General features: G+C 39.7%; 1 protein-coding gene and 1 pseudogene across 4 annotated transcripts in view; one reads left to right on the top strand and one right to left on the bottom strand.

The window, feature by feature from the left end:
* Positions 1–17,518, top strand: part of CNOT6 (CCR4-NOT transcription complex subunit 6) — a 72,034-nt gene that overhangs the window by 24,174 nt on the left and 30,342 nt on the right. The window lies entirely within an intron of this gene.
* Positions 11,455–15,022, bottom strand: LOC123938066 (annotated as a pseudogene).

Here is a 17,518-nt window from a genome sequence, read left to right as displayed (position 1 = left end):
AAATAAAAATAACTGCCAGTCTCGTTAGGAAAGTATTTACAGGAAGCACCAAAGGAAGTAATAATAGTAATATTCTTCCCTTGTCAGCTCCAAATCTCTTCACTCTCTGGTAAACCTTTTTTTTTTTTTTTTTTTTTTAAAGATTTTATTTATTTATTTGACAGACAGAGATCACAAGTAGGGAGAGAGGCAGGCAGAGAAAGAGAGGAGGAGGAAGCAGGCTCCCTGCCAAGCAGAGAGCCCGATGCGGGGCTCGATCCCAGGACCCTGGGATCATGACCTGAGCGAAAGGCAGAGGCTTTAACCCACTGAGCCACCCAGGTGCCCCAACTCTCTGGTAAACCTAAACACTCTCCTGGGTACCCACATTAGTCTCTCTTGGTTCCCTCTCCTGAGGCTTTTAGAGTGCTGGTGGTAATTAATTTGACTTCAGTTTCATAGAGTAGCTGTGGTAGAGTGAAAATTTTCTTTTTTCTCCTCTTGTCAGATTTGACTTTCTGGGTCAGGGTAGCCCAAAAGGAAATAACACTCTCTGTTTTACCAGTTTCCTTTAAAGCTTTAGGCAGTCACCGATTCCTGCTTTTCCCTTTTAATTTCTTAAGGATTGGTGTTTAATTGTATTTTTCTCTTTTTTTTAGCCTGTATTAGAGGTTTTTAAATTATACATTCTTTGCTTGTAGGGAAGTTTCCTTTTTCTTACAATGTCAGGATAAGTTTAGAAAGTACTCAGTGAGATTATATCTCTGAGGTTAAGGGGATTCTCCTCTACTCTTTCCTCCCTCTCCCTCATATTGGGAACCCCTTGGCAAATTTGAATCACTGTTTTCTGCTTACTCTGAGCTTTGGGAAGAAATCTGTGTACAAGATAGGAAAGATCGTGTTAGTATCCTGGAGGATAAACTGTTGGTTGAAATAGGTCTGTGGAACACGGCCTTGTAATAAAGCCACTATCAGGGAGATGACTTTACTGTCTTAGCCAGTCTTTAATACAGAAGCTCCTATGTGTAGAAATTGTGACTGACTTCACTTCATGCAAAGACGTTCATGTAAATGCTTTAGCACCAGTTTCTTAAGATTTCCATGATGCAGAGTTCTAATTGAGTCTTAGACCCATAGCTCACGCACTGCTCTGGTTCCAGGGAGAATGGGTGGTGAGTTCCTTTTGCCCTTTAGAGGTAACCAGATAAGTCAAATGACTACTGATCATTTACTTTTTTTTTTTTTTTTTTTTTTAGAGAGAGAGAGAGGAGGAAGCAGGCTCCCTGCCAAGCAGAGAGCCCGATGCGGGGCTCGATCCCAGGACCCTGGGATCATGACCTGAGCTGAAGGCAGAGGCTTTAACCCACTGAGCCACCCAGGCGCCCCTGATCATTTACTTTTTAAAGAAAGGTTTTTTTTAAAAATTGTAACATGAAACACATAAAACTGCAGAGACAAATCTATTAATGAATGAGTATAAGGCCAAAGGCCTTGTAAAACCACTGTCCAGGTAAAGAATTAGAACTTTTTCACCCACCCAGAGCCCTTTCCAGTGAGCTTTAATACCAAATTATGTATATCTAAGGATTATAGCTTAGTCCCCTACCCCCTGTTTTTATTTAGTCTGTCTTAATTCACAGCTTCCCCTTCTCTGTTGAACTGGTGTGGTTTGACTTGTTTCCCCACAGTCTCTGTTTTGCTTACTGAGACTCGTGCAGTTCAGCACGTTTTTCATCCCCTACAGATGGATGCAGAGGCTTGATCAGGCTCATATGTAACCCCTGTGCAGGACTCGGGGTGGTGCTGTGCTTTTTCTTAAGACAGTACATCAAGTCTGAAGGTCTTCTTTTCCAGGGATGTTTCAGTGCTAGAGCCATTAGTTCCTTCAGGGTTGCAAAATAGTGATACTCTAATTCTTTTTTTTTTTTCTTCATTAAGTGAGGTACATCTATAAAGAGATGTTTTCCTTACTGATTGATTTTCCAGCGTATAGTTTATGTAGGAAAGGCAGAAAAGAAAGTTCATTTCTTTCATTTTATTTACTAGTTTTCAATATAATCTATCACCCTTTGAGGGTGACTAGGTTTTTTAAAGTGTCATTATTAACTGCTGTATCTAAGTATTTGGATTTCAGGTGTACGTCATGAATTGTAATTACTGTGATGCTTACATTTTCCTGTTGTTGATTAATGGGAGAGCTTCTTAAATGATTTCTCGGTTTTTGATACAACCCTAATTTGTCTTTGGTAGTTTCCTCGCTGTGTGATATAGCAAGATTTTTTTTTTTTTTTTAAAGATTTTATTTATTTATTTATCAGATAGAGATCACAAGTAGGCAGAGAGGCAGGCAGAGAGAGGAGGAAGCAGGCTCAGAGAGCCTGATGCAGGGCTCGATTCCAGGACACTGGGATCATGACCTGAGCCAAAGGCAGAGGCTTAACCCAATGAGCCACCCAGGTGCCCCAGCAAGATTTTCTTGACTCATCTGTGTATTTCCTGCCTCAAACCTGGAATATATAATTTTTTCCAGAAAAAAAATTTTTTTTAATTTGGAAATGATATTTCAAGACCAGAATATCTGTTGCTAGGGATGCTTGTTGCTATTGGGTTGGTCATTGTTTCTAGGTCTTTCCATGGGACAGAGCTAGGAAATAGGACTATACATACTGTATCTTTTCATCATATATATATGGGGGGAGTCATACATATTTATGATGGAAGGATATATATTTATGTGATAATATATACATGCTTAATATAAAATATTTTTAAATATATAAAACACATTTGTATATTTATAATTAAAAATCTTATAAAAATATACTGATACTTTTAATTCAGATTTAGAAGAACAGGGATTTTTAGTTGACCTTTTCTATAATTACATGTGTGTTTCCTTTAATACTGAGTGTCCTAGTTCTCAGGGACATGGGATGATGGAATTTGAATATCCTGTAAGTACTTATTTGGTTTATCCCATATTACATTGCACTTTCAGAATAACAGTACTAAAATTAATACCACTAATATGAGTACTGAAAGCAGGTAGAACTGCTTGGAATATTATTTCCATTCCCATCCCACTCCCATTAAATAGTTGTACTCCGTATTGTGAGAGTATGTAGTCATTATTTACTATTAGGGGCGCCTGGGTGGCTCAGTGGGTTAAAGCCTCTGCCTTCGGCTCAGGTCATGATCTCAGGGTCCTGGGATCGAGCCCCGCATCAGGCTCTCTGCAGAGAGCCTGCTTCCTCCTCTCTCTCTGCCTGCCTCTCTGCCTTGTTGTGATTTCTCTCTGTCAAATAAATAAAATATTTAAAAAAAAAAAAAAAAAAGAGAGTCAGACGCTTAACTGACTGAGCCACCCATTATTTACTATTAGCCTTCTCATTTAACCTGCATATAATCCTATTTGGACTTTGTTTTCTAAGTAAGTATATATTCAGTGCCTCCCACTAGTTTATTTATCGCTAATCATTTTAGTTTTCTGGAATCTTATTCTCTAGGTGTTTCTTAGGAAGGGCTCCTAGGAGCATATTCTCTGAGTTTCTTGCATGTTGATAACAGTTTATGTCCTTTATATTTGAATGTCACTTTGGCTGTAAGTAAAATTGGTGGCTCACATTTTTTCCTGAAATATCTTGAATATGTTGCTTCAGTTTTGCGATAGGCTTTGATGACAGTCTGATTGTCTTTCGCCTATTAGTTAGTTGCACTTTTTGCCTAGATGCCCAAAGGATTTTTTTAAAATCAGTAATTTTAGTGGACTATATCTTGGTGTTGGTTTTGTTCTACCTTGATATTCTCAGGTACAGTATGATAAGAAAAACGTGTACATGTGTAGTTTGAAATTTTTTTCTTTTAATTTTAGGACAGTTTGATTAATAACTTTTAGTATTCTGATTCCTTCGTGTTTTTTCAGAGATTTATTTTCTGAATTTGCATATTTGTCTCTTGAATCATTTTAAAACTTAAAAAAATTAAGGTATAATTTACAGGAAAATAAAAATAAAATGTAGTAGAACTCACACTTTATTAGCTCTACAGTTCTTTTATAAATACACACAGTTGTGTAATCCCCACCACAGTTATGAGTTTCATCACTCCCAAAAAACTTCCCCATGCACCTTCTTCCTTTTTTAAGATACTGCTTATTAGAGAGAGAGCACAAGTTGGGGGGAGAGGCAGAGGGAGAGGGATAAGGAAAAGCAAATTCCCTGCTAAGCATGGAGCCCGACATGGGGCTCTGTCCCAGGACTCTGGCATTATGACCTGAGCCAAGGTCTAGAGTCAGATGCTTAACTGACTGAGGCAGCCAGGCACCTCTAAAAGAAACTTTATTTTTTAGAGCTGTTTTAGCTTCACAGCAAATGTGACACAATATTGTGCATGACTCACCTGCTATTAACATCCTCTACCAGACTAGTGCATTTGTTACGATCGATGAACCTGCATTGACTGACACTGTCACTCTTGGTTCACTCTATAAATGTTGTACATTTTATGGGTCTAGATAAATACATAATGACATGTATCCACCCATTATAAATCATAATATTTTCACTGCCGTAAAAGTCCTCTGTGCTCTGCCATTCCATCCTCCTTTTCTCTCCCTGAACCCCTGGCAACCAGTGATCTTTTTTACAGGCTCCATAGTTGCCTTTTCCAGAATGTCACATGGTTGGAATCATATAGTATGTAGCCTTAAACTTTGACTTCTTTCCCTTGGTAATGTGCATTTAAGTTCCTCCATGTCTTTTCATGGCTTGATAGTTCATTTCTTTTTAGCGCTAAATAATATTCCATTGTCAGGATGTACTGCAGTTTATTTATCCATTCATCACATCTACCGAAGGACATCTTTGTTGCTTCCAAGTTTTGGCAGTTATGAATAAAACTGCTATAAACATCCATGTGCAGGTTTTTTTGTGGATGTAAGTTTTTAGTTCCTTTGGGTAAATGCTTGGGAGTGCGATTGCTGGATCATATGGTAAGAATATGTTTAGTTTTGTAAGAAACTGCTAAACTCTTCCAAAATGTCTGTATCATTTTGCATTTCTTTTTTTTTTTATGATTTTATTTTATTTATTTGACAGAGAGAGAGATCACAAGTAGGCAGAGAGGCAGACAGAGAGGAGGAAGCTCCGCAGGGAGCCCGATGCGGGGCTTGATCCCAGGACCCTGAGATCATGACCTGAGCCGCCCAGGCGCCCCTCATTTTGCATTTCCACTAGCAGTGCATGAGACTTCGTGTTGCTCCACATCCTTTCCAGCATTTGATGTTGTCAGTGTTCGGGATTTTGACCATTCTAAATGGTACATGTAGTAGAATCTCATTGTTGTTTTAATTTTCATTTCCCTGATTCATATGATTAAGAGCATCTTTTCATATGCTTATGTATTATGTGCATATTTACTTTGGTGAGATTTCCACGTCTTTTGGCCATTTTTAATTTGGATGGTTTTCTTATTATTGAGTTTTAGGAGTTCTTTGTATATTTTGGATGACAGTCCTTCACCAGATAGGTCTTTGCAAGTGTTTTCTCCCAGTGGCCTGGCTTCTCATTTTCATTCTCTCTCTCTTTTTAAGATTTTTATTTATTTATTTGACAGAGAGAGAGAGAGTACAAGCAGGGGAAGAGCAGGCAGAGGGAGAGGGAGCAGGCTCCTGCTGAGCAAGGAGCCCTCTGTGGGGCTCGATCCCAGAACCCTGGTATCATGACCTGGGCAGAAGGCAGTCGTTTAACTGACTAAGCCAACTAGGCACCCCTGTCTTCTCATTCTCTTGACAGTGTCTTTCACAGAGCAGAAGTTAATTCTAATGAAGTCCAATTTATTCTTTCTTCATGGGTTGTGCTTTTGTTGTTATATCTATCTAAGAAGTCATTGCAAACCTAAATCATAGATTGCCTTCTGTGGCATCTTTTAGGATTTTTATGGTTTTGTGTTTTACATTTAGGTCTGTGATCCATTTTGAGTTAATTTTTATGAAGAGTGTAAGGTATCTATCTATCTATCTATCTATCTATCTATCTATCTATATATTTTTTTCCTTTTGGATGTCCAGTTCTTCCAGCACCATCTGTTGGAAAAGAATTTCTCTGTTGTATTGCCTTTGATCATTTGACTGCCTAAAGATCTGGGCTCTCTGTTCTGTTCTATTGATCTGTTTGTCTATTCTTTCGCCAATATTACAGTGTCTTGTTTATTGTAGCTTTATAGTAAGTCTTGAAGGCAGCTAATACCAGTTCTCTAGCTTTCTTCTTCTTCAGTTTTGTGTTGGCTGTTCTGTGGTCTTTTGCCTCTGCATGTCAATATCCATAAAATAACTTGCTGGACATTTGGTTGAGATTGCATTGAATCTATAGATCAATTTAGGAAGAGCTGACATCTTAATAATATTGAGTCTTCCTGTCCATGAACATGGAATATCTGTCCATTTATTTAATTCTTTGATTTCTTTCATCAGAGTTTTAGTTTTTCTCATATAGATCATGTACATAGTTTGTTAGAGTTATACTAAATATTTCATTTTGGGGATGCTGGTGGTATTGTTTTTAATGTCAAATTCCAATTATTCATTGCTGGTATATAAGAAAAGAATTGATTTTGAATCTATAGTTCTTCATGTATTTGTGGTTTTTAAAAATGTCTTTTCTAAAAGCATTTTCTTTTTGTACTTACTCATTATTAAGTTCTTGGTAGTTTAGTTTTCCTTTTATCATGTTCTTAATGCTAAACTTTTAGCTCAGTTTGAAATGGTAAGTAATAGTTTTGGGAGTATGTTTGTGGTATATTCTCCTTGTCCGTAGGGACAAGTTATTAGGGGGTTATTAAGGTGACTTTTCTTTTCTTTTCTTTTTTTTTTTTAAGATTTATCTATTTTTTAGAAAGAAAGAAAGAAAGAGAGAGCACACCAATGGAGGGTAGGGGCAGAGAGAGAATCTTAAGCAGACTCCCCACTGACCATGGGGATGGATCTCATGACCCTGAGCCGAAACCAAGAGTCAGACACTTAACTGAGTCACCCAGGTGCTCCTATTTTGGTAATCTTTAAAAATACTTAATAAGTTAAGGGATTTGAGCATACAACTTTTCATGTTCATTTTTATTTAAACTTTGTTTATCTGAAGTTCCTGAAGGTGTGATTCAGGATTGTTTTTCTAACTTCAGAGCTTCTGTCTTCTGGTTTTTGAAGTGAAACTTTCTGATTCTGTTCCCTTCTCTCGTTTTTATCCGGGCCTTTTTTCCCCTTCATCTCTTGTATGCCTTTCTCACTAAATTTTAATTCTGTTTTTGGAGATTTTCTATCTCAGGGGCTTTGGCTGGTTAGTCTGTGGAGTTCCTGGGGTCCAGACTACATTCAGACTTACTGTGGACACTGCACTCATAATTGAGTTGCACTAAACTCCTCCTGGTTGCAATGAGGTTCTCAGGTGGGTGCTTCCAGTGGATACTAGTTGGTTTTTGTCTTTTTAGTTCTGGTAGTTGGGTTTAAATATGTTGTCATGTGATTTATTTTCTCTTTTCCTATCTGTTTTTTGTTGCCTTTCTCTCCTTTTTTCCCCTTTTGGATTGACTAGGTATTTTTGGTAAAATTGGATTTTATCTCCTTTGTTGACTAATAAACTATAATTCTTTGTTTAATAATTATTCCTTTAAGGTTTATAAAGTAAACGGTATCAAGACTATTATATTAGTTCGTATTTGGTGTAAGAGTCTTAACAACAATTTAACTCTTTTTTTTTTTTTCTTCTCTTTGTGCCATTTCTGTCATATAGTTTCCTTATACATGTTATAAATCTCACACTGTATTACTATGTCTCCTTTAAAGGGTGAAGTATTAGGAAAAGTTGTTTTTATTTACCCACGTACTCACTGTTTTTAGTGTTCTTCCTTCCTTTATCTATAGACAAGTTTCTGTTATCCTTTTCCTTCCAATTGAAGGACTTTTCCTTACTATTTCCTGTAATGGAGGTCTGTTGGTGATTTGTTAAATTCAGGTTTCGTGTTTGAAAGTCTTTTACTTTGCCTTATTTTTTTGCAAGATATTTTTTCTGGGTTTAGAGTTCTAGGTTGACAGTTTTCATCTTTCAGTACTTTAAAAGATCCTGTTCTGCCATCTTGTTGCTTGCATTGTTTTTGATGAGACGTTTGCTGGTGTTCTTATCGTAGATTCTTTTATGTATGTCCTTTTTCTGTAGCTGCTTTAAGACTTTCTCTTTAGGGGTGCCTGGGTGGCTCAGTGGGCTAAAGCCTCTGCCTTCAGCTCAGGTCATGATCCCAGGGTTCTGGGATCGAGCCCCGCATCGGGCTCTCTGCTTGGCAGGAGGCCTGCTTCCTCCTCTCTCTCTCTCTCTCTCTCTCTGCCTGCCTCTCTGCCTACTTGTGATCTCTGTCTGTCAAATAAATAAATAAATAATCTTTAAAAAAAAATAAAAGCTTTGTGGAAAAAAAAAGACTTTCTCTTTATTACTAGTTTTAAGCAATGTGATTATGATGTACCTCGGTGTCTTTTTTTTTTTTTCCTTCTTGTGCTTATGTTTTATTGAAACTCTTGAATCTGTAGGTTTATAGTTTTCATGAAACTTGCAAAAGTTTAGGTCACTCTTCAAATAATTTTTTATGTTCTCCCATCCTGTACTTAACCTTTTTTGGAATGGGGTTAACTTGTATCTTGAAGTTGTCCTACAGCACACTAATCCTCTGTTTAATTTGTTCTGTTTCCCGGCCCGCTCCTTTTGGACAGTTTTTATTGTATCTTCAGTTTCATCTTTTCTTTATAGTATCTTCTTTGCTGTTAATTTCATCCAGTAATAGTGCATTTTTCATAACTGGAATTTAAAAGTGTTTGTTTTTTTTTTAATCTTCCATACATTTACTTAACATTTTGCCTCTACCTTCTAGAGGGTATGTAATACAGTTACAATAACTTTTAATTGCTTTATCTTTTTTTTTTTTAAAGATTTTATTTATTTATTTGACAGAGATCACAATCAGGCAGAAAGAGAGGAGAGAGGAGAAAGCAGGCTCCCCGCAGAGCAGAGAGCCGGATGTGGGGCTCGATCCCAGGACTCTAGGGTCATGACCTGAGCTGAAGGCAGAGGCTTTAACCCACTGAGCCACCCAGGCACCCCTTGCTTATCTTTTTCATTTCTGGGTTGCTTTGATTCTTTCCCCCTTCCCATTTTTCTTTTTCTCTCTTTTTGCGTGCCTGGTAATTTTTTTTTTTTTAAAGGTTTTTATTTATTTATTTATTTGACAGAGAGAGAGATCACAAGTAGATAGAGAGGCAGGCAGAGAGAGAGAGAGGGAAGCAGGGAGCCTGATGCGGGACTTGATCCCAGGACCCCGAGATCATGACCTGAGCCGAAGGCAGCGGCTTAACCCACTGAGCCACCCAGGCGCCCGGTAATTTTTTTTTTTTTTTTAAAGATTTATTTATTTATTTATTAGAGAGAGGAAGAGGGAGAGAGAGCGAGCACAGGCACACAGATTTGCAGGCAGAGGCAGAGGTCGAAGCAGGCTCCCTTGCCAAGCAAGGAGCCCGATGTGGGACTCGATCCCAGGACGCTGGGATCATGACCTGAGCCGAAGGCAGCCGCTTAACCAACTGAGCCACCCAGGCGTCCCGGTAATTTTTTATTAGACACATTGCATTGTGAATTTTACCTTTTGGGGTGCTGGATGTTTTTATACTCCTGTAAATACTCCTGAGCTTTGTTCTGGGGTGCAGTTAAGTTAGATGCTCTCAAGGTTTGCTTTTAAGTAACACCTCTCTAAATTTTCCGAGTTACGAAATTTTCCATCTGGTGGAATGTATGATCCTAAGGATTGTTCCCTTTGGCCTTTTCAAGTTTGTCCTCACTCCCCGGTCTCTGGCCTTGGGTTTTCTTCACATGCATTTGCATATCACTACTCAGCTGAAGACTCAGGAGGGTCCTTAGATCTTTAGGGCGTTTTATGTGTGTCCCTCTCCTCTTTGACACTAAGCCCTGTGAACCCTAGCCACCTTGGCGGCGTCTCTGGACTGCCAGCTTCATCTCAGTTCGCAAAGACTGCCAGACTCCACCTGGTTCCATCCCCCTGCACTACTCTAAGGAAAGTGTCCAGGCAGAACAGGCTCAAAGGCTCACATTGTTTGTTTCCCATCTGTCAGTGATTATTGTCCCATGCTGCCTGGTGTGTAATGTCTGAAACTCTGTTTTTCATATATTTGTTTGTTTTTTAGTTGTTTTATGTGGGAGGGTAAATCCAGTCTGTGTCACTCTTTGTTTGAAGTGTAAGTCCATCACAGCTTTTTAAAGATTGTGCTTGATAACTCCAAAATCTGAATCTCCTGGGAGTTCTGTTTTGTTATTTCTCTTTTTGTTTTGGTTTTCAATCCTTTGGAAAGTTTCCTTGAATGCTGGAAATTATAGGAAGTGGATGAATAATTTGATGGTCTGTCTGGATGGTATTTTTTCTTCTTATGGTGGATTTGCTTTTGTCCTTGGCAGACAGTCACGGTAAGGATCGGCTCCCCATAATCTCAGGAATTCATCTCATTTGAGTGTTGTTGGTGTTCGGTGGGCTGGCTTACTGCAGGTCACACTTGCTCTGTTACTAGGTCCAACTGGAATCTTGGTGGTTTAGCAGGGTCTTTCTCCTTGGTGTTTCCTGAGTTCCTGAGTTGTTTCCCCAGTAGTGGAAGAGGGATTAAAGCTTTGCTTAGCTCCTCAGCTTCTCTACTTTGACCTCATCTGCTTGCCTTTGCTGCATGCTTTTGCTTCATATTTTGCCACAGGTAACGTGGGATCTGTCCTGCCTACTACTTCTCTTTGGTTCTCTTCTAAGTTGTCTCTCATTTCTTGACTGCCTTTGTAGTTCTCCAGTGCTTTCAAATTCATTTTTGTGTTTTGTACCGTATTTTCATCTAAGTTCTCTTTCTCTGAGGAGAATGATTGATCAACAACAAATTATTATTACAGGAAGCTGAAATTCAGATGTGTACAAATTTTTAAATTCTGCCTAAAGAATCTGCAAACAATTGTCAACGTTTCTCTTATTCCATTGTGTGGTGGCAGCATTGTAATTGCCTGCTTTTGAGGTACATCTGAAGTCCACAACAGCTACTCGTTCCAGGCCCTCATGCTCAGAAGCCTTCCAGAGAAAAGGGGACTGGGTCTGGACTCCTTGGTAGTCTTTTTTTTTTTTTTTTTTTTTAAATTTTCTTTTCTTTTTTTAAAGTATTTTATTTATTTGACAGAGAGAAATCACAACTAGGCAGAGAGGCAGGCAGAGAGAGAGGAGGAAGCAGGCTCCCTGCAGAGCAGAGAGCCCGATGTGGGGCTCGATCCCAGGACCTGGGATCATGACTTGAGCCGAAGGCAGAGGCTTTAACCCACTGAGCCACCCAGGCGCCCCTCTTTTTCAATTTTCGAGACTGCATATATTTGTCTCTAGAAGGTAGCCCTGGGCTGGCCTTTTCACTTTTCATAATTCGGGGAGCCTGTGACTTAGGACTTCTACTTTTAGGAATCTATCCAGACTCCCAGTTGGGGAGATAAACCAGTCGTAGACATCATGCTCTGGTGACAAGTGTATGCTGATTCACCACTGCCACCATCTGCCCTGGGCCTTTTCTCCTCACTCTTGAGCCTACAGTACAGCTGGCTTGCTGGGTGACGTTTCTGGATAGATTTCTAGCCAAGGATATATGTAGTTCAGCAGGCTTGTTGCTGTATAGTTGTGGTGATGTGGATTTTGTGTCTCTGAGTCTTTGGCTCCTCTGAAAACATCCCTGAAAACATCCCTGAGAACTTGTGTGTATTCACTTGCACATTGAAGGATATCAACTTTGCTGGGTTTCCGCTATAGGGAAGAAATGGCACAACTGTCTCAATTTCTCAAAACCAGGGTTGAGATTTTTTTGTCTGCTCACGCATGTACCACTGTTCCAGCACCAATTGGAGGTCCATTCTCCGTAGAAGAGTAGCCACCCGAGGGTGCTTCTTTCTGGAGCTGGCAGATGGTGACCAGCTGGAGCAGCCTGTCCTCCAGCACCTTGGCCTGCGGGGTGCCCAGAAGAGCAGGCACAGGTGCTGTGTCCCTGGCAGAGGGTGACTGATCTCCTCGGTAGTCTTTAAGTGATAATGGAATCAGGTGCCTTAGCTATAGGGCCACACATTCACCTTTTCTACTTTGTGACATTTTCTGACCTTCTGAAGGCTTTAGTTGATTTTGAGTTTAGTTTGAGTAAACTTTATTCATGTTTTTCCATGGAAGAGTGGTAGACCATGTCTCTCAAATTCTGGATCCCGTTCTTCTGATTTTTATTTTTATTTTTTTAAGAGAGTATTACATTTAGCTCTTTTTGTAAGTATTACTTTTGGTAAGCATCACTCCAGAGTCAAGCAACTTTAAATATGTTATCAGCTTGTACAGCTGTCTGCTGTTTGGGTGACCCTGGTATCTGCTTTGTGGAAGTTTAGAGTGGGAACAGGTAAACAGGAGAGGAAGGAAACTGAAGAGGCGGGAGTACGTCTGGAATAGGAATTCTGAGGCCATCACTAACTTACTAGAAATCACTTACATGTTACCCACTCATTTAATCTGAAACTTCTGATATGGTGGGTGATGGGAAATAAGATTTTAGGAGTCTTGCAGGCTGTAGGAGAAGACTCCCATGAGAGGATAATTGTAAAACCATAATAAATATAGGACAAAAAGCCTGACCTACTACTAGTCTTTTCTTTAAGACGGTCTTAGCCAGCCTGGCTAAGGATCAGGGAAAGCATCCTAGAATAGCTGACTATGGAGTTAATGATATTAGCCAGGGGAAAGTGGAGTTAAGGACATCTCAGGAAGAGGGGACATGGAGAACTTAAAAATGCATACAGTGGAGGTCTCCCTTTCACATAACCCCCCCCCCCCCCCATTATACCTCCCAGCATGCACACACATATGCATTCACACCCAGGGTCAGGAGTTTCTTATGCATTCCTCTGGAGTCCTTTTGTTCATATACAAATACAGATTCTTATTCCATACCTAATTTTTAATTTAAAAGAGAATATAGATTTCTGTACTGTGTTTTTTTTCTCATGTGATATTGTATTGTGGAGAGATTTCTAAATAAGGATAGAGACAGTTCTCCTGTAACCATACTATTTCTTTCACTGTAGTTTAAGTAGTACAATAGTGATGGTCGGTCTGTGACAAACAGTGCTACAGATGGCTTTGCATCTCTCCTAATACATCTGTAGGTCAGAAGGGTATTGCCTTTAATTTTGACATGTGACACTTGGCTTTTTTTTTTTAATAATGAAAATCAGAATCACCTTATCTAGTTCTGGCATTTTTTTTTTTTTAAGATTTTATTTATTTATTTGACAGAGAAAGATCACAAGCAGGCAGAGAGGCAGGCAGAGAGAGAGGAGGAAGCAGGCTCCCTGCCGAGCAGAGAGCCCGATGCGGGACTCGATCCCAGGACCCTGAGATCATGACCTGAGCCGAAGGCAGCGGCTTAACCCACTGAGCCACCCAGGCGCCCCTAGTTCTGGCATTTTTATCATGATCCTGTTATTTTATAAATTAGGGTGAATTGTAGGAGTCTTTCTCTTTGTTCCTTTTTGTATCCTTAAGCCTAATACACTTACTAGATTTATTCCTAGGTATTTTACCTTCTGGTTCTTATTGTAAATAGGTCTTCCTTATTTTTTAATCTGACTATTATATATACACAAATTATTGTCTGCATGTAATTTTGTTCTTTGTTATGCTATAAATTTTTTTATGTAACAGTTTTACTGAGATATAATGCACGTATCCTACAGTTCTCTCCAAGTGTATGGTTCACAGGGTTTTAGTGTTCTCACAGAGTTGTGCCACCGTTACCACAGTCACTTTGCAACATTTTTAGCGCCCTAGAAGGAACCCTGTACTTACTCATTAGCAGTCACTTCCCATTTCCCTCCAATCCCCTGGCCCTAGGTAACGAGTAATTTATTTTCTACATTTATAAATTTGGCTCTTCTGAAGATTTTATGTACATGGAATCATACAACATGTGGTCTTTGTGCCTGCCTTCTTTCATTAGCATAATGTTCTCAAGACTCATCCATGTTGTAGCACGTGTCAGTACCCCATTCCTTTTAGTGACTGAATAATATTCCATGTACGGATATCATCCCATTTCTTTATCTGTGGAAAGACACACTCCTGTGTGTCTCCTCTACTTTCAGTACTCTGTTACAATTCTACTCCACTTTGACCCAAGATGAGTGGGTTTTCCATACATCAAGCAATTCTCTGATACCGTCTCAATTCTTACAGTTAGTGTCAGGTACCACAAGTTACAGGTTACAGGTTCAGTCCCCGGGGACTGTTCCATCGATTTTATTTTATTTTTTTTATTTTTTTAAAGATTTTATTTATTTATTTGACAGAGAGAGATCACAAGTAGGCAGAGAGGTAGGCAGAGAGAGAGGAGGAAGCAGGCTCCCTGCAGAGCAGAGAGCCTGATGCGGGGCTCGATCCCAGGACCCTGAGATCATGACCTGAGCCGAAGGCAGCGGCTTAATCCACTGAGCCACCCAGGCGCCCCTGTTCCATCGATTTTAGACAGTAGTCACAAGTCCATGTTGTTACCTTGTGCTTCTGACTGAGGAACTTTAAACCCAGAGGTTCTCAGGACCCTCTCCTTGGGTTTCATTGGCTGTATCAGTTCACAGAACAAGGAAAAGAGTTTGCTTACTAGATTGCTGGTTTATTATAAAAACATAGGAACAGCCAAATGGAAGAGATGCATAGGGTGGGCTTTAGGGAACAGACAAGAAACTTTCATGATCTTTCTAGACCCCTCATCCTTCCCTATACTTCCCCTGTATTCTTCATCTTGGAAGTGCAGAACTCCATAGTTGAGGGATTTCTTCAGAGGCTTCCCTAGGCATGGTTGATTAAATCTGGTGATTGATCTAATCTCCTACCTTGGTGGGGGAGGGGGAGAAGGAGCTTGGTGGGTACTGAAACTTTCAATCTTCTTATCCTGGTTGGCTTCCATGGCAACCAGCCTGCATTCCAGGGGGCTTTAAAAAAGTCATCTCATTTAACCTTAAACTCTGGTGTCCTTGAAAGGGCACCTATGATAACAAAAGGCACTTTACTGCTTGATCACTTAGGAAATTCCAAGGGTTTCAGGAGCTCCATGCTGGAAACAGAGGTGAAGACCAAATTGTGTGTGTGTGTGTGTATTTTCTTTCTCTTTTCTTTTTTCTTCTTTTCTTTTCTTTCTTGGTTTTATTTATTTATGGGAGAGACAGTGTGTAGGAAAGTGGTGGTGGTGGTGGTGGGCAGCAGGGGGGTTGCGGGGAGAGGGATAAGAGGACTCTGTGTTGAGCAGGGAGCCCAACATGGAGCTCAGTCTGAGGACCTTGAGATCATGACCTGAGCTGAAACAAAGAGTCGGATGCTTAACTGACTGAGCCACCAAAGTGCCCCCCAAATACGTATTTGTTATAAAGTAGCACAGATTGTTTCTGCGTATAGGCTCTCAAGAATAATGCTACTCTGAACAGTTGTGTGTAAGTTTTTATGTGGGCATTTTCATTTCTCTCAGGTAGATACTTAGAAGTGGAATGACTCTATCATATGGTAAATGCTTAACTTTTTTTTTTTAAAGATTATATTTATTTATTTGACAGACAGAGATCACAAGTAGGCAGAGAGGCAGGCCGAGGGGGGGGGGGAAGCAGGCCCCCCGCTGAGCAAAGAGCCTGATGTGGGGCTCAATCCCAGGACCCTGAGATCATGACCTGAGCCGAAGGCAGAGTCTTTAACCCACTGAGCCACCCAGGCGCCCCAATGCTTAACTTTTTGAGTAACTGCCAGACTGTTCTCCAAAGTTTCTGCATCATTCTACATTCTAAACCAGCCTTGTAGGAGGGTTCTAATTTCTGTACTCCTTGGCAACAATTGTTACATCTGTCTTTTTGATTTAGCCATCTTAGTGGGGGTAAAAGAAATATTTCATTTTGGCTTTCATGAATGAGAGCATCCTTGCGTGTGTTTATTGGCCATTTACTTATCTTTTTTAGAGATGATACGAACTTACGATAATGAAGATGTGCGTAATGAGTGGATGGGGCAAGTGTAAAATGATCTATTTCCCTTTCATTGTAGGGAATCAAGTTTAAAAGTGAAATATGCAGTTAAAACTGTGAGAATTCTAACCTGTAATGTTTTTAAAATCTCTCTTAACCTTAGATCGGTATTAGAAAATCTTTTATAGCAAAAAAAAACAAAAAACAAAAAACGTTTGAAGGTCTTATAGTTCCATCATTTTTTCACTTTTTTCTTTTTAAAATCACATTAAAGAATCATGTATAGTTTGAGTTGAACTCTCCCACTGTGTCTTTCTGTCAAATAAATAAATAAAATTCTTTTTTTAAAAGTTAAAAAAAATAAAGATAATTTTATTAACTGGGCACCTGGCTGGCTCAGTTGGTGGAAACGTGACTGTAGATCTTGGGTTTATGAGTTCAAGCGCCATGTTGGGTTTGGAGATTACTTAAAAATAAAATCTTTACAAAAATCTAGTATTTTAGGAAAGTGTAAGAGGCATAACTGGTTAGTTAGTCACTGAGCTTTGCAACAAACATTTCCTTTTCCTCATGTCACACAGTTACTAAACGGGTAGAGCTACTTGGCAGTAGAGCACAGACTGCCGAGGGAGATCCCTTGAAAGGAGTTAGCGTTAATTCCTGTGGTCATAGGCATCACACTGCAACAGTCATTATATATCGAACATGATAGACTCACCTTTCTCTTGCTTTCTGTTTCCTAATATATGCCTCAGTCTTTCCATTCTCAGGTTCAAGGCTTTTCACCTTCTGGCTAACCTTACTTTACTTAAGCTAGGTCTGTCTAATTTGAGCAAGCATTCTTTCATTGCATTTAAGACCGGAATTCCCACCAAAGTTTAATGAGTGTCCCTTTGCAGTTGTGTTTTCCTTCGTGGATCAAAACTTCCATTTGTTGGGGCGCCTGGGTGGCTCAATGGGTTAAGCTGCTTCCTTCCACTCGGGTCACGATATCGGGATCCTGGGATTGGGCCTCACATCAGGCGCTCTGCTCAGCAGGGAGCCTGCTTCTTCCTCTTGCTCTGCCTGCCTCTGCCTACTTGTGATTTTTCTGTCAAATAAATAAATAAAATCTTTAAAACAACAACAACAAAACTTCCATTTGTTAACTCACGTGCTTTGGTGTGATTACATCTCCTTCCCCATCAACTCTAAAGTTTAAATGAAGCATTATTGAGGATCTTCCAACTGTTCTCCTTTGTGCCTTTCCTGTAATTCATGTAACTTAATCAGGGCCCTTTTCTCCCTTGTAATCCAGTTTGCCCTTCTCACAGCACAGTCTTCTTCCTTTTCTGAAGTTGCAGTTTACCTAGCTACAATGAGCCTGAAATCCTGGTCTTTAACTGCATCAGAAGTTGTGAGCCGATACATGGTTAAATTACTATGAACCTCTAGCCACAACATTTTCATCAGCTTAT

Source organism: Meles meles, chromosome 3, assembly GCF_922984935.1.
Source record: "Meles meles chromosome 3, mMelMel3.1 paternal haplotype, whole genome shotgun sequence".
Taxonomy (NCBI): Eukaryota; Metazoa; Chordata; class Mammalia; order Carnivora; family Mustelidae; genus Meles; species Meles meles.
This window is presented reverse-complemented; position numbering and strand designations above follow the sequence as displayed.